This window comes from Phascolarctos cinereus, unplaced genomic scaffold, assembly GCF_003287225.1.
Source record: "Phascolarctos cinereus isolate Bilbo 61053 unplaced genomic scaffold, phaCin_HiC Scaffold_726;HRSCAF=1367, whole genome shotgun sequence".
Taxonomy (NCBI): domain Eukaryota; kingdom Metazoa; phylum Chordata; class Mammalia; order Diprotodontia; family Phascolarctidae; genus Phascolarctos; species Phascolarctos cinereus.
Genome location: NW_027556098.1, coordinates 187,940,727 through 187,965,014, shown reverse-complemented (window position 1 = coordinate 187,965,014; position 24,288 = coordinate 187,940,727). Strand labels below are relative to the sequence as shown.

The 24,288-nt window shown below is 35.8% G+C and overlaps 1 non-coding gene across 1 annotated transcript; it reads left to right on the top strand.

Moving 5' to 3' along the window:
* Positions 1-201: 201 nt before the first annotated feature.
* LOC144454687 (U6atac minor spliceosomal RNA) lies at positions 202-330 on the top strand. Its single transcript, XR_013483197.1, has one exon. It is a non-coding gene; the product is annotated as a U6atac minor spliceosomal RNA (small nuclear RNA).
* The last annotated feature ends 23,958 nt before the right edge of the window (positions 331-24,288 follow it).

The window sequence follows — 24,288 nt, the reverse complement described above, 5'->3', positions numbered from 1 at the left end:
ATAACACTTCTAGGGCTATATCCCAAAGAGATCATAAAAATGGGAAACAGATCCTCCACATGCACAAAAATATTTATAGTAGCTCTTTCTATGGTGACAAAGAATTGGAAATTGAGGAGATACTCATCAATTGGGGAATGACTGAACAAGTTGTGGTATATGAATGTGATGGAATACTATTGTGCTATAAGAAATGATGAGGTGTTGTATGAAAGGACAGAAGGTTAGCACTCCCCTTGATAAGGATGGAAGAGGCCTTGAGTGGCCTTTACAACACATATACGGTTAAGGCATTGCCACCTACTCTGTGGCATCTAACCATGTTTTTTTTCCTCCTATTGGTTTTAAATTTTACTTACAACTTCACTAATGTGAAAATATGTTTAGTGGGTATGTAAATGTAAAGCCTATGTCAGGTTGTATGCTGTCTTGGGGAGGGTGGGGGGGAGGAAAAGGGAGAAAAATTTTCAACTCAAAAGCATATGGAAAAAAACATTAAAAAATTTAAAAATTTTTTTAAAAAAAGAAAGAAATGATGAGCAAGTAAACTTCAGAAAAACCTGGAAAGACTTGTATGGTCTGATGCTGAGTAAAGTGAGCAGAACCAATAGAAATTTGTACACAGTAACAGCCACATTGTGTGATGACTAATATTGATAAACTTAACCTTTCCCAGCAATGCAAGTATCTAAGACATCTCCAAAAGTCTCATGATGGAAAATACTATCCACATCCAGAGAAAGAACTACAGAGTCTGAATATAGATAGAAACATAGTGTTTGCTCCTTTTTTTTCTTCTGTTTTGTTTTGTTTCTTCTTTCTTACGGTTCCTCCTATTGGTTCTAATTCTTCTTTACAACATGAATGTGAAATTGTGCTTAATACGTACAGCCTATATCAGATTCCATGCCATTTTGGGGAGGAAGGATGGGGGGGGATATAAAACTCAAAAAGCTTATGGAAATGAATATTGAAAACTACAGATAAATTAATTAAATAAAAACTAAAGGCATTATTAAGGACTTAATGTTAGATACCAATTCTAAAAAAAAAAGAGTGATAGCTTGGTTTCTATTCTAATTCCTTCAATTTATTTTTCCTCTCTAATTACTAAAGCTAACATATCTAGTATAACATTGAATAACAGTGGTGATAATGGATATCCTTGTTTCATCCCAGATCTTATTGGAAATGCTTCTAGCTTTTCCCCATTACATATATTGCTTGCTGATTGTTTTAGATGGATGCTACCTGTCATTTTAAGGAAGGCTCCATTGTTCTCTAGTGTTTTTAATAGGAATGGGTGTTGTATTTTGTTAAACTCTTTTTCTGCCTCTATTGAGATAATCATATGATTTCTGTTAGTTTTGCTATTGATATGTTCAATTATTCTAATAGTTTTCCTAATATTGAACCAGTCATGCCTTCCTGTTATGAATCCTACCTGATCATAGTGTATAATTCCTGTGATAAGTTGCTGTAATCGTTTTGTTAATATTTTATTTAAAAATTTTGCATCTAAATTAATTAGGAAAATTGGTCTATAATTTTCTTTTTCTGTTTTGGCTCTTCCTGGCTTAGGTATCAACACCATATTTGTATCATAAAAATAATTTGGTAAGACTCCTTCTTCTGAATGTTGAAAATGAATTAAAAATAAATAAATAATTACTTAAAGTAATTTAAAACTAATTTAAAAAAGAATGCTCCAGATCACTGATAATAAGAGAAATAGAATCCAAAACAATCCTGAGGTTGCACCTCATAACATACAAATTATCACAGATGACACAAAAAGATAAAAATATTACATATTGGGCTATGGGAAAATGAGCATATTACTATACTATTGGGAGAATTATGAATTGGTACGATTTTGGAAAGTTATTTTGAATTATGCAGATAAACGGGTTAAAATATGCATGCCCTTTAACCCAGAGATTCTATTACTAGGCTTAAACCTCAAGGAAGACATTGATAAGAAGAAAGTTCTCATATACATGAAAATATTTATAGCACCACATTTTTTGTACTAGGAAACACTGGAAACAATGTACACTCCCATCAATGAGGGAAGGGATAAACAAATTGGTATGCAATAATGTAAAAGTATATTATTGTATTGTAAAAAATGAGGAATGTGATAAATCCAGAGCAAGAATTGGTATAGAGAGGAAGAATGAGTCTGGTGAACTCTTTAAAGAAGGAGAAAAAATGTCCTAAGGGCTAAGGGTCACTAGGATATGAATTGGGTGATGTGGATAGATGGAGAGAATCTGAAAGGAGGAGAAGACATTGGTGAGTGGTTGTAGGAGGATGGGAGGAATGTCTATAAGTGGCAGTGATGAGGAAGAGGAATATCTTCACTTCCTGGCTGAACATGTCAGAAGCCATGAGAGAATGCACATCTAGTAATGGAGGCAGTGGTGAAAGAAGCTGTGACTTCTTGCAGACAGATTTACAGAAGAATCCAAGAAGACAGAAGTACGAAAGGAAGAAGACTAATGCAAAGGGAACCTTATTGATAATGATGGAATCATAAAGACCTAAGTTTAAAATCTATCCCAGAAATGTAATAGCTATATAATCCTTGGGCAAGTCATTTGACTTCATTCAGCCATACTTGGCTCATCAGTGGTCCAGAGATAATAACATCTATTTCTTAGGGTTGTTGTTTAAGTATTAAATGAGATAACATGTCAAGAATATTGAAAATCTTAATGGATTATATGCATAGTAGCTATTATTACTGACATAATGATGTTTTGGGGGGTAGTGTGGGAGGGGCAGAACAAGGAAAGGCAAAACAGGCAAGGCTTTCTAAATGAGTAGGGCTGAAGTGAATGGGTTTGAGATAGCAAGGATTGGCACGGGAGAAGAAATTTTCATGCAAGTAGACTACAACAAAGAATCGTAGAAACAGAAAGGAAGATTGTTAGTTGTAGGACAAATGACTTTCCCAAACTTTTGAGTAAGGAATAGTAGTTTTGATCAATCCCAGCCATGGGCAATCTGTGGCAGCATTGTTATGTTTCTCTCCCTTTCCTATAGCTGTGACTCTAATCCTGGAATTTTTTTTTAAGTGAAGGAAGACTTCTGAAGGATTATTAAATTTTTCAAATTTTCCTAGTGACAATGCAAGGAATAGGACAGAAAAATCACATAATCTTTGGATAATATATCTAAAGTTGAAAGAGACCTCAGAGTTAATTTAATATATTCCCACCCTCATTTTACAAATGAGGAAACTGAGGGGTAGCTAGGTGGCACAGTGGATAAAGCACTGGACCTGGAGTCCGGAGGACCTGAGTTCAAAATCCAGCCTCAGACACTTAATAGTTACTAGCTGCGTGACCCTGGGCAAGTCACTTAACCCCAATTGCCTCATCAAAAAACAAAAACAAATACAAATGAGGAAACTGAGACCCAGGGAGGTTAAGGAACTTGATCAAATTTACACAAATAATAATTGTCAGAAGCAGAATTTGAACCTAGATTATCTGACTCCAGGTAAAACACACACACACACACACACACACACACACACACACACACACACACACACACACAAAGGCGCACCCCTTGAAAAAGCAAGTGATAAATCAGTCAGTTAAGTAAGACTAAAATTTTAGCAAATGCTAGAATACACTTTCTTAGAGTTCTTGTTTTCTCAACAAATCTCTAGAGAAACACTCAGACATATGTTAAGTTAAGGGCAGGACTAAAATTCTGAAACTCAGAATATGATTCTGGCCCTCCTGAGAAATCATTGTTTAGTACTTATTATTCTCTCTCTCTCTCTCTCTCTCTCTCTCTCTCTCTCTCTCATACACACACACAAAACTCATACTCATATATGTGCATACATATAAACACATATTTTGTGCTGCAAACAAAATAAATTATGATGCATTTTTTTAAATCTTGAAATTTATAAAAATAAGAATAATTCAGGTATTAGTAGCTCTGACAACTCTGGGAACACTTAGCAATTTATATTATTCATCCCCTTATATCCCCATCCTTTCGTAGTTTCAGTCATGATTTAAAGGACCATGAGAGGTTATTTGTTTAACTCCTGGGGTGGTAGTTGTTGTCCTTCATTCTCAAAGAGGACCAACATGACATTACAATGTTTGAGTCAAGTTACAATGTGGCAGACTGTGGCTGATCAGACCAACCTGAGCTCAGAATGCTCTACCACAGGTCAGGCACAAATAATCAATGTGAACATTTGGAGTGGATTCTCTAAATTTGTGCATCTCACGTTTCTTTTGAGCTATTTCAATTCTGTTTTGTTCATAAAGTAATAGCCCTTTCTCTGATAAGAACATGCTATGCAGTCTGATCCTGTGCTAGTGTCCCACATATCATGCAATCAATTCCAAAGTTCTTAAGAAAGATCTTGAGAGTGTTCTTGTATCACTTCTTCTGACCACCATTTAAGTGCTTGCCCTGTGTGAACTCTCCATACAATAGTCTTTTAGGTAAGTGTACGTTTGGCATTCAAACAATGCAGCCAGCGCATCATAGTTGCACTTTTTGCTTAACTCCTAACTGAAACATGAATCCCCTCTACAATATGCCTCTCTAGTGGTTAGCCAGGCCCCACTTAAAGACCTCCAGCCATGAGAAACTTATGACTACCTCAAAATAGCCCATTCTGATTTTGGAGAGTTCTAACTGTAAGGAAATCCTTATTTGCACTAATAAAATCAGCTTCTCTGTGGCATATACCTAGAGATTCAATTATCTCTATTGGGCCAAGCAGAGGGATTCTTGCTCTTCTTCCATATTGTGAGACTGCAAACATTTGAAGACTACCATATTATCCTCTTGTTCAATACCCCTATCCCAAGCATTTTCTTCTCCAGAGTGATCATTCCTATTTCCTCAAATTTATCTTCCAATTCCAAGGTTTCACTATCCAGCTTGTTCTATCCTGGATGTTTTGCAGCTTATCAATACAGTTTCCAAAGCACGAGACATAGAATGGAGCACAATGCTCCAAGTGGTGTCTAACCGGGACAGTACAGAGGAACTGTCACCATTCTGATTCTGTTAGGAGAGTATGATGATGCTCTTCAACATTCTGTGCCGTTCTCTTCTCCTTCACCCTGTTCCTTGATATTCAGGTGCCCACCATCACACTCGATGGCACTTTGATAAGTTTTTAGTCCTATTTCTCCCATTCTTTTTTTTTTTAATATATTGACCTAGGTCCCTTCACTAAGGTATGACTTTAAAAAATTCCCTACCTCAATAAATAAAACAGCAAATAACAAATGGAGATGCACCATTCAAAAAAAGAAAGGTAGTTGGTTTGTAATTTTTTTCTGTGATTCATACTTTTCAACTGTGAAGATTAATGCCCTAAAACTTTAAAATTAAATAAACTACTATAGAAATGAAAGGCATTATAAAAAATACAAAAAAACCCCACCAAATCTCAGGATAGTCATTCACATTATAAAAAAAAAAAGATAGGAGACTTCTATGGCCTGTTAAATCCCTATTCTCAAGCATGTAGTTGTTACAGATATGAATAACATTTAAAGGTTGAACAAAGAAAGGATTTCAGAATTGTCTATTGTAATAGTTGCTGGAGAGTTATCTGCATGTCAAGATACCACTGAGATAAGTACTAGTTTGGGGAATTTGATATCCTTGAGGGTTATAAAACCTGACTATTCATGAACAGAAAAAAAATGCTTTGGGAAATTAGGTTCTTCTACAATTATGCATTTTACTCTGAAAAACAATTTTAAAATATACCAATAATTCCTTCAGATTGATATTTAGAAAATATATTCTTTTCATTGAATGTTGTGTGTGTGAGTGTGTGTACTTTGGTACAGTCTAAAGAGCACTGAATTTGGAATTAAAAGATGTGGTTTCAAATGTCAGTTCTGTAACTTATTAGCTATTCGATTTAAGGCAAATCATTTAACCTCAGTCAGTCTGATTTCCTTACCTGTGGAATGCTAATACTTCCTCTCTTTACCTTATCTCATAGGGATGTGAGGGTCAAATGATAACTTATGTAAATAACTTTGCAAATTGTTCAGCACAAGCAAATGTCAGTTCTTGTTATTAATTTGTTAGTAGCAAGCACATCTGCACAAAGGGAAGAAATTTTAATCATTTTTCTTATGTATATCCATGTTGTTAAAAATATTGTATTATTTTGCAATAGTCCGTGATTTTCCTTTGCACTTACTAGAGATGGATGCTGATATCATTAACAATGGGTCAACTTCATTTAAGTTCCTTATGCTACAAAGAAAAAGTCCAACTTCTCATCTCCCTAAAGTCCATTTGATATGTTTTGGTTGCAGTAATTTAATAGGGCTAATGCACAATTAACAGCCAGCTTGTGTCTGCTGAGGTTGTGTGGCAGGGATTTGAGGCAAGCATCCAGGTAATTCAGAACAAACAAAACAAAACCCTTCTGTTGAGGAAAACTCATTTTTGCTGGATTAGTTTAGCTAATTAAATAATTGCTTTGCTCTCCTTTTCATCAAATCCGTGTAAAATCACATTTCCAGTGCCTTTCTCACCTCAAAATATCTAGTCCTTAAAGTATCCCTGTCTTTTCCTGGATCCCTGCTTTTTCCCTTAATATTTTCAGGCTAAAGGGACACGTTTAAATATTTGGATACTGGTCTTTTGTCAGAGAATCAGAATTGAGGAGAAGCAGCACGCTGAGTACAGAGATGAGTTCTAAACCTGGAGTTGGGAAAGACTTGTTTTCATGCCATGGAATCATGTCATGGTTCTGATACTAGCTGTATGAATGTGGACAAGTCACTAAAATCCAGTGGCTCCCTATTTCTTCTGGGAGCAAATGTATTTTTTTTTTCTTTTTGCTATTTAAAACAGCCCTACTCCAGTCTACCTTACCAGCCTTATACATTGTGTTCCTGCACTCTGTTGTCCAGCTTTCTTTTCCCCCTCATTTCATGACCCTCCATCTCTGTTATTCATGCTTTTGAATTTCTGATATTCACTCCCTCTTCCTCTCTTAGAATCCTTGATTCTTGAATTGCTTTCTACATGAAACCACTCCTGATCCCTCCTCCTCCCCTTTTCTCTTCTCTCTTTTTCTTTTGTTCCCTTATCTCCCTCTCCACGTGTTCCATCTCCCTTTCCTTGACACCTCCTCCCCTCTCCCTCTCTCTTCCTCTTTTCACCTTCCCTGTTTACCCTTCCCATCTTCCTCTCTTCTCTTCTCTTCTCCCTCTCCCTCCCCCTCACCTCCTCTTCCCTTTACCCCTTTGCTCTGTGTGAATCTGTCTCTCTTTGTTACTATCTCTGTGTGTCACTCATTTGTGTGTGTGCATATATATGTATTTATGTTTGTGAGTGGGGGAGGGGTGTCCCCAATATATTGGAAGCCCCTTGAAGACAAGGGCTGTGTCCACTTTTGTCTTTGTATCCTCAATGTCTCACACAATGCCTGTTTATTCTTATAGCAGCTGGCTGTAATAAATAAATGTAATACATGCTTACTAATTGATTGATTGTTACCTCCTCTGTAAAGTGGAGAAGATGATAACACTTGTAGTTCTTGCCTCTCAGAGTTATTGTGAGGATCAAATGAGAAAATATATTTAAAGTGCATTGTCAACTTTGAAGCTGTATAAATTCCAACTACTGACGATAGAAGGCCTTGCCTTAAAGATCAAGTGCAACCTAGACATTTTCTCACTTTACACATGAGTAAGCCAGAGCTCAGAGACAAAGTAGTTTGTCAAAAGAGGTTTCATGTTGAATTAAGGGCAGATCTAGGACTAGACAAAGGCCCTGATTCCTTAATTAGTACTTTTATTTTTCATTCTGCTCTACACTGCCTTCAATATTTACCTGTAATAAACTGAGAGGGCTTTACATAGTTTCATTAAAGAACACTGACGCATCCATAGCCCATCAAATATGTCTCCATCAATATTAATAATAACTGAAATTCCACCATTAGAGGTTCATTCCTCTGGGTTATAGGAGTGCCTTTTTCTGAAGTGTTTTAAAATGTAATTCCTGAGAGGAAGATATTATTGTCTTTGTAGTGTTAGGAATTAGTACAGTGTCTGGCATATAATAGACACTTAATAAGTGTTTCTTAATTGACTTGTGCCTTCATCTAGCAAATGAAAATAATGAAGTTCTGAAAAGTTAAAAAAAATCCATAATCATACAGCTAGTCAGTGGCTAAAGTAAGAGCCAGTGTGGTACAATGCAAATAACATTTGGTCTAGAATAGAGGGTGTGTTCTCAGTCTCCACTTCTGAGAAGTAATATTGGTTGTATGACATTGGTTAAGTTGCTAAACCACCGTGTTACTGTTTCTTTATTGATAAAATGAGGCAACTGGAATTTATGGCCTCTAAGGTACTTAGATGGCCTCCAACTCTAGATTATTGACTATAATTCTATACGATTCAAACCCAAGTCTCTAGACTCCTCCACAGCCACTATTTCTACTACCTTTTCTCTATAACTCTCATGTTTTCCTATAGGGATAAAAACTTTTAAAAATTATAAAAGAATGCCTGCTCATTTCAGACACAGCAGTGCAAGGAAGGAATACATTTTTGTTGTTGTTCAATCATTTTAGATTCTTTGTGACCCTGTTTGGGATTTTCTTGGCAAAGATACTGGAGGGGTTTGTTATTTCCTTCTCCAGCTCATTTTACAGATGAGGAAACTGAGGCAAACAGGGTTAAATGACTTGCCCAAGGTCACACAGATAATAAGTGTCTGAGGCCAGATTTGAACTCAGGGAGATAACTCCAAGCACAGTGTTCTATCCACTGAGATGGTGTTAGGGACAAACCAGTAGAAGGAACCAGTAAGTGACGACTTAAAAGTGGAAGAAAAGTAAGAGTCTCTGCATGCACATAATTGAGTAGTTTTATTGTTGTTGTTGTTCTTATTTTTAAATGCATTTGAATTTTCTCAAAGGCAGGGACCATGTCTTGGCCTTTTATTTCTATTTATTCACAAAAGATTTATCAGGTCTGGGGAAATGGGATGTATTTTAACCTTGTTCTCACTTAACTGATGAAAGTAGGGAAGAATAAAAGAGAGAGAGAGAGAGAGAGAAAGAGAGAGAGAGAGAGAGAGAGAGAGAGAGAGAGAGAGAGAGAGAGAGAGAGAGAGAGTTGGATATAAGAATATATTTCACCAAACAGTGAAACAAGAGTAAAATGGGGTAAGGGGAAGGTGCAAGTGAATAAGAGAAAAAGATTAAGGGAAGGAAAAATTAGAAACAAAATAACTATTTAAAGAGAAAGCTGGAAACAAAAAGAAGGAAAATTATAAGAGAATTAAATAGAAGGAAATACATAATTAATCATCATAACTGAGAATGATTGGGATAATGCACCCATAAAGCAGAAGAAAATAGCAGAATGGATTAGAAACTCTACTTCAAACATATGATATACCCAAGAGTCTATACTTGGAAAAAAAAGAAGCATATGCATAGACTTAAAATATAGAGCTAAACCAGGATATATTATGTTTTAGTTTAAATGAAAAACACAGGAAAAATAATCATGCTCTCAGACAAAGCAAAAGCAAAAAGAAAATAGACCTAATTAAAAGAGATAAAAAGGGAAATTATGTTTCACTGACAGGTATCATAGATAAAGAACTAATATCAACATTGAACATATGTGGACCATATGGTATAATATCTAAACTTTAAACAGAATCTTAAATGAGTTACAGAGATCAAGAGAATAAGATTATAATAAAAAATTCAATTTGCCTCTCTCTGATTTAGATAAATCTAATTTTAAAAATAAACAAGAAAAAATAAATAGAATTTTAAAAGATTTAGATATGTTAGATCTCTGGAAAATCTTGAATCGTCACAATCATCCAAACAATTTGGTACTGGTTAAGAAATAGAGAGGTTGATCAGTAGAATGGATAGAGTACACAATATGCAGAAGCAAACAAGTGGTGTTTGATAAAACTAAAAGATTTCAGCTATTGAGGTGAGAAATAATTACCAAACAAAAATTGAAGGGGAAAATGGAAAGCAATTTGGCAGAAACTATGTCTAGACCAACATCTCATACAAATATAATCTTTAAGTGGATACATTATTTAGACATAAATAGTGATATCATAAGCAAATTAGAGGTGCATGAAAAAATATCTGTTAAATCTATGGATAAAGGAAGAGATTGTGAACAATTAAAAAATAGAGTCATAAGAAGTAAAATGGACAATTCTGATGTCATAAAAGTAAAAAAAAAAAAACTTTGTGCACAAGCAAAGCAATTCAAGAAAATTAGGAAAAAAGTAGGGAAACTGGGAAAATGTTTTGCAGCACATTTCTCTGATAAAGGTCTCATTTTTAAAATACATGTGTATACACACACATATATATATACACTGAGGCAATAAATGTATGTGTGTATATGTATGTCTGTATATATATACATATGTATATTATATATATATATATAAACATATATACACATATGCATCTGTACATTGAACTGACCAAATTTATAAGAATGAGACATTTTTCATTTGACAAATAATCAAATAATATGAATAGGCCATTTTCAAAGGAAGAAGTCCAAATCTGCAGTAGGTATGTGAAAAAAAAGTGTTCTAAATCACTAAGAATTTGGGAAATGCAAATTAAAATAAATGGTATTTAGTCTGACATTCATCAGAGTGGCAAAGTTGATAAAGGGGAAATGACGGATCTTACAGAGGCTACTGGAAAACAGGTAGATTAATGTACTGCTGATAAAACTGAGAACTGGTCCAGCCATTCTGCAAATCACTTTGGAACTATGCTCAAAAAGCTATTAAACCATGCATTCCATTTGATCTAGCAATGGTACTAACTCTATAACCCAAAGGGTTCAAAGGAAGAGTAAAAGGGTCCATATTATATTGGCGCTTATGGGGGTGACAAAAAGATGAAAACAGAAGGGTATTCACCTACTGGGAAATGGCTGAACAAGTTATGTTATATAATACTATTGTGCTATGTAAAGTGACAAACATGGTTTTAGAGAAACCTCAGAAGACTTCTACAATCTGAAGCAAAGTCAACTGAGGAGCTTGGTGGCACAGTGGATAGAGTGATGGGCCCGAAGTCACAAAAACTTGAGTTCAAATCTGGCCTCACATTCTTGCTAGCTCTGTGATGCTGGGAAAGCCACTTAACTCCATTTGCCTCAATTTCCTCATCTGTAAAATGAGCTGGAAAAGGAAATGGCGAATTGCTTCAGTATCTTGTCAAGACAACCCCAAATGGGGTCACAAAGAGTAGGACATGACTGAAATGACTGAACAAAAACAGCAACAACAAATGAATGTTCTGAAACTACATTTCATTTTACCCTTGACACTATTCTTAAGTGTGTCTTATTTCCCAATCATATTCTAATCTAACTTTCCACAAGATCTCTACAGTACAGATTTCCTTATGTACTAAAGAACTGTTAATCTTTTACTTCTCAAGTTGCATAATCTATTCTAATTTAGGTGATTTTTTTACCTAACAATTTCCTGATCTACCTATAACTAATTTACCTAACAAATTATTTTTAACCATTTCAAACTACCTTTAGTCCTGCTTGTTCTCTAGTAGGTAGAATCATCTTTTATTAGAACAATATATCTATTACCTTCCAAGAAGGGGAGAGAGACTTTGTTGTTTGCCTTTAATCTAATCTTAGTTACAAACCTCCCCTCTCTCCAAAAACAAAACAAAACAAAACAAAACAAAACCAATAAGATGTTCCAGCAGTTAAAAAAAAACTTTAAATAATAATTTGAAAATTTACAATAAAGATATTTCATTTCAGTTACCAATTTTAGTCTCTATTTTATAATGGCACAAATCTTTACCAATCAGGGGAAAAAATTACTTTTTTTTAATTTTAAAGCTGGACAGGATTGTGAAGGCAAAGATAAAGCATTTCACAGTTTTTCCTCCTTATCTCCCACTGAAAGTCTAATCAAAAAGTCAATGACAGTAAGTCCCTGCTTAATGTTACAGACAGCTGAGACAATCTTTTTAGGTATCAAACTTCATCAGTCTTCCACATGTTTTTAAGCTCCCTTTCTGAGCTTTCTTATTGCACACTTTATGGGTGACTGGGTGTTCCCCTTCAAAGTTCATCAAGGTAAACAAGATCTTGTATAAGCTGGAGAACTTCAGAAGTTAAAGCCCCCATCAAAACCCACTTCACTGCCTGCCACATTCAAGTTTCCCACACTAACCTGGAGTCATATTAACTGAATGAGTTTAAAACTAATGCTCATGTTCACGAGGTATCTACTAGCCAGTCACAGAGAGTTTATCTAGGGAGAGACAAGAAGGGTAGGAAGAGGAAAATGAAGAGAAAAAGAAAGAGAAAAAGTTCTACTAAAAGACCACCAGGGATTTCTAGTGCCAAGATGGCAGAGTGAGGAAGGAAGCCTCTGAAGTTCTCCCAAATTCCCCTCCAAACAGCTGTAAAACCATCTCAGAATCCTGGGCTAAGACTAAACACAGCCGTTAATTTTCTGAACACTTGGAGTAGGGACCTGAACTGTGTCTGACCTGAACCCAAGGGAACTCACCAGATTCTCCTCATGTCCAAGTTGACCCCGGGTCGGTTGAGGCTGCTTATGCTCAATTTTAAATTTATAGAGACTCAGCTTCTATGGTCTCAGAGAGATTTCAGGTTTAACTTGGAGAGACCATTGGGGAATCTCACTTCTGACAGTGTATTGTTGTTTGAGAGAACAAACTCCAAAGTATGAAATAATTTTAGACAGAAATTGATTAAGTCACTTGGTAGAGAAGAGTGAGCCTAAAAGGAAGGGAAGCTCTCTTCACTAAAAGTTTTTTTTTTTCTTTTTGAGATATAAAGCACTGCAAAGTTTATTGTATGCCAATAAATTTAATTATTTTACTTTTTATCATTTGATTTGCACATCATTGAAATTCCGAGGATTTCTAAAATGTCTTTTGTATAAGGAGTACATTATGCCAATAAATGCAAAAACTTCTCAAAAGGTCTACTTTGAAAGTCAATATTATTTTGATAAAATAATTTCTTATTACGTTTGCTACAAAAAAAATATCAAACTGGATTTAGAATCACCCAGCATATTTGGTCTTCTGGTATTCTGGTATTTTCCTAAATATCTGAAAAAAGGAAACTGAATTATCACTCTGGTGATAATTGCAACCCACTACTGTAAAATCAAAGTTCAGAAACTGTGACCAAGGCAAAAGAACATTTGAGTATGTTGATGTAGGTTCATTCAGTCAACAAACATTTACAAAACTTTTGTATGACAGTCTCTGCTCTAATTCCTAGAGATTCAAATACAAAGAATGCAACAATCTCTCCTCCCAAAAAGTTTATACTCTAACAGGAAAGAAACTATATGCACATATGTGTGTATAAATATATAAATATATAAATATATACATACATACATATACATACAATTAATATTAAATTCAAAGTTGTTCAGTGTTTCAGTTCTGTCTGACTCTTTATGACCCCATTTTGGGGATACTGAAGTAGTTTGCCATTTCCTTCTCTAGATCATTTTACAGATGAGGAAACAGAGGCAAACAGGGTTAAGTGACTTACCCAGGGACACACAGCTAATAAAAGTCTGAGACCAGATTTGAACTCATGAGGATGAGTCTTCCTGATTCCAAGCCCAGCATTCTATTTACTGTGCCACTTAGCTGCCTAAATGCAAAGTAGTTAAAAACAAAGCAGACGATCAAAATAAATGGTGAATAAATGTGAGTTTAATAATTATTCAAGCCAAATAGCTATTTTTCTTATTGGGAAGCAATAACATTTGAGGAAATAAAGGATGACAAATTCAGTGCACCAAAGGGTATGTTCATGCATTAACAGTCTTAAATGCTCTTAAAGTGGAAAGTGAAAGTTCAGTACTAAAAAGATGACAACCGAAGATAGTGCCAGCCTTTAAAAGGCCAAAAAGGATTATATCATTTTGTTATGATTTTATGTGATTAATTACTATGTGAAACACACAGAACAAGAAGGCATAGATGGGTTAGTATCCATACAAATATAATCAGATTCAACAAATGGAACTTTTTCCAATATAGATAATGTAATTAGTAATGGGTAAAAAAATAAATAAAGTGTGATAAGTCCTGTAAAAAGCTAATTATCATGCTTGGGTCACACAATCATGTTAAAGTGAGAGAAAATCTTTGTTTCCATTGGAAAAGCAAAAGCAAACTCCATCAGGTCAATTTTCAGCCTCATTTCCAAAAAATATGAGACTACAGATGTGGAATATGACTAAGTTTAAAATGAGGATCAGTTCAATTGGTTGTGTTTTACTCTCTTTCTTTGTTACAACAGAGAGTACAATAGAGAGTTGAGGACTGAAAAAAGCATCAGTAAAACTATTTTAAGGGAAGTATGTAAAGGCTAAGAATATTTGCAAGGTATACTAGTAATTATACTCTGGCTTTGCTTACGTGCAATTGTTTCAGTTCAACCAGATTACAATGTATTTAAATAAAGAAGTTCTGAGCTTCCATTTTCTTGAATTAGTAATGCAATTTGTCATAGAAAACAATTAGAAAATTTGGGGCGGGGAATGGTGCAATGATAAAAGTGAACAATAAGGAAAATTCCAAGTTTTAAAAAAATTGCCTCTATTTCAAAGCATACCTATCAAATTAGGCATATGACAGGCTTTTTCAGAATCATTCAATTTCATTTTTTCTTTTCTTTTTTAAAGCTTCAGTGAGGGTGTCTATTACTCTTCCTGTTTGTTCATGTTCTTCATCAGCAATTCATAATCATAGATAATTGACCAAAGGTTGCTGATCCTCTGTAGCTTTATGAATTACAGAAAATGTCAGTGAAACAATCCTCACAGATAAACAGATTTTCAGCTCAAGGATTATATCTAAATATGTCATATTCATCAATCTAGAGATTACTCTTCACCCCTCCTTCCTGTCAAAAGGAATTCTCTTTAATTACCAGTATCAGCCTAGTCCCATGTTTGCATCATTTTCACCTACTCTTTTTAATTCAAATGGCATCAAGCAAAAGTTCTATATTCAGCCATCTCACTAACCCTACAAGTATTCTTTAAGGGCTTACTATGCTAGGAGCAGAGAAGGCAAAGACAAATGAAAAATAGTTCTTGCCTTCAAGGAACTTATAATCTACCAGAAGGTTATGCTCTGTGTATGTGTATGTATGTATGTATGTACCTATGTGTATAGACAGATAGAAATACAGAGCTAGAGACACAAAGACACATAGATACAGATAGATGGATAGATAGATATCTGTATATAATTTGGGGAGGGAGAGAGGACTAATGGCTAGGGGTATGACAAAAGGCTTCCCACAAGTGGTTGTACGTGCTCTGAATTAAGATAGGAATTCACAGAGACAGAAGTGAAGAGTATCCAAGGATGTAAGTGGATGATGCAATAGTAAGTTTGGAAACTAAGAAGTAGGCCAACTTAGCTTCAGTATAAAGCACATGCATGCATTTTAAACCATGAGCAATAAATTAGACTGGGAATGCTGATCTTGAACCAGACTATGTTAGGATTGAAAAGCTGAGGTAAAATATTTGTATATTATCCCAGAAGCAGTCAGTAGCCAGTACTGTTTCTGGAGAATAGGGTTGTCATGGTCAAAACACAATTTTTTTCTTTTTTAATTTTTTAAATTTTTTTATTTAAATTTTTTTATTGTTTAGGTTTTTTATATAAATTTATTTATTTTTAGTTTTCAACATATACTTCCACAAGATTTTGAGTTCCAAATTTTCACCCCATCTCCCACCTCCCCCCACCCCAATATGGCATGCATTCTGAATACCCCTTCCCCTACTCTGCCCTCTCTTCTATCTCCCCCCCACTTATCCCTTTCCCCTTCTATTTTCCTGTAGGGCAGGATAGACTTCTGTACCCCATTTCCTGTAATTCTTATGTCCCAGTTGCATGTGAAAGCTTTTTTTTGAACATGTGTTTTTAAAACTTAGTTCCAAATTTTCTCCCTCCCTCCCTCCCCACCCACCCTCATTGAAAAGGCAAGCAACTCAATATAGGTTATACATGTGCAGTTATGCAAAATACTTCCATAGTAGACATGCTTTGAAAAACTAATTGTTTCCCTTAATCCTATCCTACCCTCCCCATTTATTCTATTCTTTCTTTTGACCCTGTCCCTCCTCAGAAGTATTTGCTTCTGATTACCCCTTTCCCAATCTGCCCTCCTCTCTATTCCCCCTGCTCTTTGTCCCCTTCCCCCCTATTTTCCTGTAGGGTAAGACAGATTTCCATACCAATTGAATGTATGTTATTCCCTCCTTAAGCCAAATCCTCTGAGAATAAGATTCATTCATTCCCTCTCACCTCCCCCCATTTCCCCTCCACTGTAAGAGCCTTTTCTTTTCTGTTTTTTTTTTTTGGTGAGATAATTTACCTTGTTCTACCTCTTCCTTTCTTCTTTCTCCTAGTATAATCTCTCTCATCCCTTAATTTTATTCTCCAGATATGACCCCTTAATCTTCAACTCACCCTGTGCCCTCTACTACCTACTACTATATATATATATACATATAATTTTTCCCCTCCAACTACCCTAATACTGACAAAGGTTCATGAGTTATAAATATCATCTTTCCATGCAGGAATGTAGTTCAACCTTAATAAGTCTCTTATGATTTCTCTTTCCTGTTTACCTCTTCATGTTCCACTTGAGTCTGTGTTTGAAAGTCAAATTTTCTATTCAGCTCTGGTCTTTTCATCAAGAATGCTTGAAAGTCCTCTATTTCACTGAATGACCATTTTTCCCCAAGGATTATACTCACTTTTGCTGGGTAGGTGATTCTTGGTTGTAATCCTATCTCCTTTGCCCTCTGGAATATTATATTCCATGCCCTGCAGTCCTTTAATGTAGAAGCTGCTAAATCTTGTGTTATCCTGATTGTGTTTCCACAATACTTAATTGTTTCTTTCTGGTTGCTTGCAATATTTTCTCCTTGATTTGGGAACTCTGGAATTTGGCTACAATATTCCTAGGAGTTTTCCTTTGGGGATCTCTTTCAGGAGGAGATAGGTGGATTCTTTCAATTTCTATTTTGCCCTCTGGTTCTAAAATATCAGGGCAGTTTTCCTTGATAATTTCTTGAAAGATGATGTCTAGGCTCTTTTTTTGATCATGGCTTTCAGATAGTCCAATAATTTTTAAATTCTCTCTCCTGGATCTATTTTCCAGGTCAGTTGTTTTTCCAATGAGATATTTCACATGTTTTCTAATTTTTCATTCTTTTGGATTTGTTTTACAGTGTCTTGATTTCTCATAAAGTCACTAGCTTCCAATTGCTCTATTCTAATTTTTAAGGAAGTATTTTCTTCAGTAAGCTTTTGGACTTCCTTTTCCATTTGGCCAATTTTTCTTTTTAGGGCATTCTTCTCCTCATTGGCTTTTTGGACCTCTTTTGCCATTTGGGTTAGGCTATTTTTTAAGGTGTTATTTTCTTCAGTATTTTTTTGGGTCTCCTTTAGCAAGCTGTTGACTTGTTTTTCATGATTTTCTTGCATCACTCTCATTTCTCTTCCCAGTTTTTCCTCTACTTCTCTTACTTGCTTCTCAAAATCCCTTTTGAGCTCTTCCAAGGCCTGGGACTGATTCATATTTTTCTTGGAGGCTTTGGATGTAGGAGCTTTGACTTTGTTGTCTTCTTCTGGTTGTATGTTTTGATCTTCTTTGTCACCAAAGTAAGACAATATAGTCTGACTCTTTTTGCACTGCTTGCTCATGATCCCAGCTAATTACTTGAGTTTTAAACTCTTTGTTAAGGTAAGAGTCTGCTTCCAATGTGGAGAATGCACTGTCCCAACCTTCAGGGGTTTATACAGCTGTTTCCAGAGATACTTGTAGGGACCTGTACATTTTCAGTTCTTGCAAGGTGGTATGATAAGGGGTGAAGTGTTTACTCTTTTCCTGGCCTGTGCTCTGGTCTATTAGTGACCACAAGCACTCTTTTCTGTCCTGCAACTGTGAAGAAGATTTCATCTCCACTGCCACTACAAGCTCCACCATGCCAGCACTCCTCCTCACCCCAGGACTGCCACCCAGAACTGTAACCCAGATCCAAGTATGGGCAAAGCAAGAGATTCCTGCCTCAGCACTGGCAAAGAGATCCCTGAAATCTCCCTCTCATCAGCCACTGGAAGGCCCCTCAGTCTGTGGGCCGGATGCTCAGTACGCAGTCACAGCCCCGGTGCCCGTGCTCTGCACTCTGGAGCTGGTTCTGACCTAGCTCCTCTCTCAGAACCACAGAAACAGACTTTTCCCACTTCTAAGTTGTCTTTGGTGTTTGTGGGTTGAGAGGACTGGAAGCCACCACAGTTGCCTGAGATTCAGTCCTCTGAGGCCTGCTCCAGGTTTGCTGCGCATTCACGCCACACTGAGTTTCTCTCCCCATCCAGCGTGATATACCTTTCTGATCAACCATCCAGGTTGTCCTGGGCTGGAAATTTGCTTCACTCTGTCTTTTTTTGAGTTCTGTTGCTTTAGAATTTGTTTAGAGCCATTTTTTACAGGTATTTGGAGGGATTTGGGGGAGAGCTCAAGCAAGTCACTGCTTTCACTCTGCTATCTTGGCTCTGCCACCCCACAACAGCATTTTAGTAAGATTACTTGCATATCCATTTGGATGGTGCAGGAGTGCAGAATCTGAGGCCTTGAGGCCACATGTGGTCTCACCTCAGGTTCCCCACCCCTGGCAGATGGTGGGTTGATGAGGAGAGAGATTAGAAGCCCAGGAAGTGAGTAAATAAAAGAAAATACCTCAAGTCAGAGCTTGGATTATACTCTAGCCTCCTTCCACTTGCACAGTGACATTTTTGAAGTTGCAAAAGTAGAAGCAGAGTATGCCAAGAACTGTATTTTTTTAGACAAACTACAAAGATAAAATTTAATTCTTGGTGCTTTTAATGTAAAGGTCTTTGTCCAAAAACTAGCATGATGATCATAAACTCAAAGTACTGAAGCACAAACCTACTGGCATTTCACTGTAAATAAAATTAGTAGCATAGAGAAATTGAAGCTCAGTTGAAAGACTGTTCAGGGGTTAGCCTTAAAGAGAACCTGGACAGAGCTCATTTCAGCCTGCATGAAAAGCAACAAGATCACTTCATAGAATTGAAGGAATAAAGAAAATAAGCATTTAGTAAGTGTATACTATGTGCAGACACTGTGCTAAACACTTTTTTACAACTATTATCTCATTTAATCCTCACAACAACCCTGGTGGGAAGTGCTATTTTTGTTGTTGTTGTTTGTATGTTTGCCTGGTTTTTTCCCTCATTTTATTGCTGAGGAAACAAAGGTCAAGTGACTTGCCCAGGGTCACACAACTAGTAACTCAGAGGCAATATTTAAATTCCAGTCTTCCTAACTCCAGTCCCAAGTATTCTATTCACTGTGCCACCTAGCTGACTCTACCTCATCATCTTATCTTACAGTTTTCACAAAGAATATAACAGATACCTAACCAAGAAAATATGTGTTAAGTCATATGACAATATTTGTTTCAGAGGATAAGGAGACAGATAAATTGGATGACGAACTTGAGAAGAATCCCTAAATTATGTTAACACATACATGCCTATGATTTGACTTTAATGTCAAAGTAGACACAGAGGAAGGAAAATATGTTGAAAAATAAAGTTCAGGATCAAGAAGTGAAAGAAGACTTGTAAATTACTCAGAATACTACTGCCTTCACATTATGTATACTTTCTTTAAGAATACAGTCAAGAAGCATTGGGAGGTGAGAAATGCTGAAACCCATCACAAAGAATGAAATTGTCTATATGTTCACAGACAAAAGAATAGTTTTTCTTGATGTGGGCGTCATTTTATGATCACCCACTGATGCATATTTGAACCAGGCTTTGGTTAAAGAAAATGTCAAAACTGACGAAAATTAGAAGAATAAAGAAGAACAAAAAGGCAGTATAAAATTCAAATAACTCAACTAACCTAAATGAGCTACTGAAAAATGGGACATGCATAAAAGTAAAGACATTGACTCTATCATCATTTCTTGGGAAACTTTGTGTCAATAGGACCTGTGATTTTACTAATATAAGGACTCTGTCTGCTGATGTAGATTCCAATCCATCAATAACTTCTAGTCTGAGAAAGTTGCTTGAGGCTTCTTGTGAGCAGGAATTGGTTCATTCTCTGTACCTGAATTTGCAGTGCTTAGCGCAGTGTCTAGCACAGAGTAGTGGCTTATTAAATGTTTGATTGATTAAGCAAAGTAAAATGGTCACTAAATTAAGGATGCCAAAGGAGCCCAGATGAGCATGATCTCCTTTTCAAGAGTCATGGTACCAAAGGGCAACAACTACTTATAGTGAAAAGGAGTAGCTGTCAAAATGTATGTCTCCTTTCCCATTTTCTTAATTTTTAATTTTGTTTAATTTGGTAAACATTTAGTTAAATTCCTTCAGAAAAAAAAATGAATGTAAATGGATAACATATTTTCAAACAGCCATTTACATTTTCTTTGGCCAGACATACATGCCATTCCCACATATGTCTGAATCTTGAAAAGCTTTGGAACTCAAGTTCCAATTCAAAATTACTCTGGTTTAAAACATATTCTTTTATATCCTATCATAGTTTTCTACAGTTAGGTGGTACAATGGATAGAGTATTAGACTGAGAATCAGGAAGATCTTGGTTCAAATCCTACCTCAAATACTTACCAGATGTATGACCCTAGGAAAGTCAATTAACCTTTCTGTGTCTCAAGTTTTCTCCTCTGGAAAAGGGAAAATAATAGCACCTACCTAAAGGGTTGTTGAAAAATATTAAATCCATTAAAAGTTCATTGCAAATCTTAAAGGTATATATAGATACAGGATGATTGTAGTAGTAATAGTAGTAGTAGCAGTAGTAGTAGTAGTACTAGAATAGTAGTTATTGCAGTCTTAGCCATAGCTGTAATTGAAATTGTAGTTGTTGTATTGGAAAGGAATAAGCATTTATTAAAAAAAACTTATTATGTGCTCATCTCTCTGCTTAAGTGATTTACAAATATCATATCATTTAATCCTCATAACAGCCCTGTGAGGGAGGTAGCCCCATTTCGCAATTGTGGAAACCAAGGCACACAGAGGTTAAGAGACTTGCCTAGGGTCACACAACTAGTAAGCCTGAGGCCAGATTTAAACTCAAATCTTTCTTACAGTAAGTTCGATGCTCAGATCTGCTGTCACTCAGTCGTCTCATTTTTTTAAACTGCCGTTTTTATTGTTACTGTTATTATTGTTATTGTTATATACACTTTTCAATTAGGCACATTCTCTAAATATAACTAGTGATGAGCCTTAGGTTCAAGAATCTAACTATGGGAATTGGGGGGGTTAGCCTACCTTTCTTAATTCCTTTTTTTGGTAAATCCTTAATTAGTGAAGTGAAATTCTTTAAATGAAGTAAATATTAGTCTGACTTAATTCATCTGACTTCTATTTGTCTTCTATTTCCCATTTTAGTTTTTTTCTTTTACCAGTTTAGAATGTTCACATTAAAAAAAAAACTCCTATTAATATTTTTATTTTTTTTACTCTCTTCCTGTTGTTGTCATTTTTGTTGCTAATAATCATTTACACATTGAATTCTAGGGCATTGTAGAAAGTGACATTTAAGTTTGCTGGATTGAAAAGTCATTCATTGAAAAGTACACTAACAAAGCATGTAAGGATCATTGTACTGCTCTCAGGTCCCTCTTGCCATGGACAGACAATACAGAAATTAAATACAACTTATACGTGTTTAATTCTCTAATAATATTAGTAGCTGGTAATTAACATTAATCAATAAAGAATAATTTTAGTATTGTTGTTGTTGTTCATTCATTGTTTTTGAAAAGGACCAATGTCATCACAGGGGTGATGATTTGTGCATGAATTGGAGTTATATGATGCAGGGTTGCACAAAAAACCAGAGTCGTTGAAGTCCACTGGTTAGACTAGAGTCAAGATGACCGGCAATGTCCTGTGATGCAATGGTGTCTGATCAAGCTCTAAGTGTTCCACAGTGCCTGCTTCAACTGCTTTCGTGGCCATTGGAATAAATTGTTTTCATCCACTCAATCCAGTGGGGGAAGTCTTATTGTGCTTGGGGTAGACAGCCCCCTAACTTTCTGAAGGGTTTGAATCCTGTCAGTTACCCTCAACCTGTTTTAGTCCATCTGATGACATGGTTTTACTAGGTTGTGGCCACTATGCATGCTAAAGCTTCCTGTAGCTACAGGTGATAGTTGGGGGACAGGTGAACACCAAAAATGGATAAGCAGTCCTGAAAGCAGTTTAGCATCCTTCACACCAGAGGTGCTAGTCTAAACACCCCAATATTAATATTTTAAGTATAAGATAACCACAACAATCACAAGAAGGGGCAATGATATGTGACAAATAGACAAAGTTCAGAAGACTTGGGGTTATGTCACACCTCTGACTTATTTTAACTCTGTGCTCATAGACAAGTCACTTGGCCTGTTGGTACCACAGGCAGCTCACTATCAAATAATCAAGAAGTATTTATTTAATCTTACTGTATGCCAGGCACTATGCTAAACTCTAGGGATACAAAGAAAGGTGAAAGGAAACCTTGTCCTCCAGGAGCTTACATTCTAATGGGGGACATAATACTTTAAGTTGCAAAACAGGTACTAGCCTGCATTGGTAGAGGAATTTTCATAATACCAGAGTAACTGTAGGTTAAGACATCAACAATATAACAAGAATTGATTTTCACATAGTGCTTTTAATTTAGCAAAGCACTTTCCTGTACATTATTTTTTTTCAAGTAAAAAAACATAAGCTCCTTAGAAGCAGGAATTTTTATGTTTATCTTTTTGTCCCATCTTCTACCACATTGCCTTGTGCATTACATTTGAGACAAATCATAAAATGTTTGTGGAACTCAGGCAAGCCTGATATAAAGGCTAGACAGCCAGTCTCCAAGACAGGAAGTACTGAGTTCTATGTGAGCTCACATAATGGCTATCAGCAAGTCACCTCACATTTTAATACTTTTCTCTATGACTGTCAGTTGCAAAGAAGGTGCAAACTTGCATTGGTAGGAGTTTGCTCATGTTGGAGTGCCCTATACCAATGGAATCATAGGTCCAGTCTCTATTCCTAGCTGAACTCAACTGACATTCTCCATTTGATGTGTGTACCTGGACAAAGAATGTTTTACCAGGACAGTTGTGAATAACTATGTTTCCACAGTTCAGACATTGAGAAAATGATTTTGGATTTATTACTACATTTTAGTCAAATGGTATTTACTATCATAACTCCTTATACAATTCTTATTTGTTCTTTAAGAGCAACAGAAGATATAATAAATGCTGTGTAAGACAGAACTTTATTTTCTTTATAGTAATTTCAAAAGAATATAAGCCATTAAAAATTGATCATCTGCAATCATAGGGAGAGATAATTTATAGCATTTTAAGAATGTGGTGGAGTAGAAGGAAAACTGTAGTAGAAGTCTAGAGTCAGAGAACCTGGGTTCAAATCTTGGCTGTACTACTTACTACTGATTTAACCTTGGAAAAGCCATTTAATCTCTCTAGCCCTCCATTTTCTTATCTGTAAATAGAAGAGTTGGACTAAAGGATTCCTGGCACTCTTTGAATTCTAAATCTATGATCCTATACTCCCAATATACAGAAAAAATGGAGGAGAAAAAACATAGAAACTGAGGACTCCATCCCTTAAAAATCAAGCAGAAGAAAAATATCTACGTCCTTGATATTTACAATGCATGCTATAAAATGTATCATGTGATCAATAATTTTGATCTGGAAGTGCACTTATAAGTCATCTAATACAACTTCCTCACTCTACAGAAGGAAAAGCTCAAGCCCAGGAAATTTACATGATGTGCCCCAAATCACAGTATTTTTGATCACAAAGTTAGTGTTAGACCAATCTTTATCAGGATGTTTGATTATCTCCTGTTATTGTGAATGCTTGTGTACATACGTGTTGAATAATTGAAGCAGACAGCATTTTAGAACAAGCAAAATCTAGAATTCAGGAAATCTCTGTCCACATTCAGCCTCTCCCACTATCTAGATATTTGATCTGTCCAAAGCTGTTTTCAGAAGAAGAAGAAGAAGAAGAAGAAGAAGAAGAAGAAGAAGAAGAAGAAGAAGAAGACAATGACAATGACAAAGACAACAAAG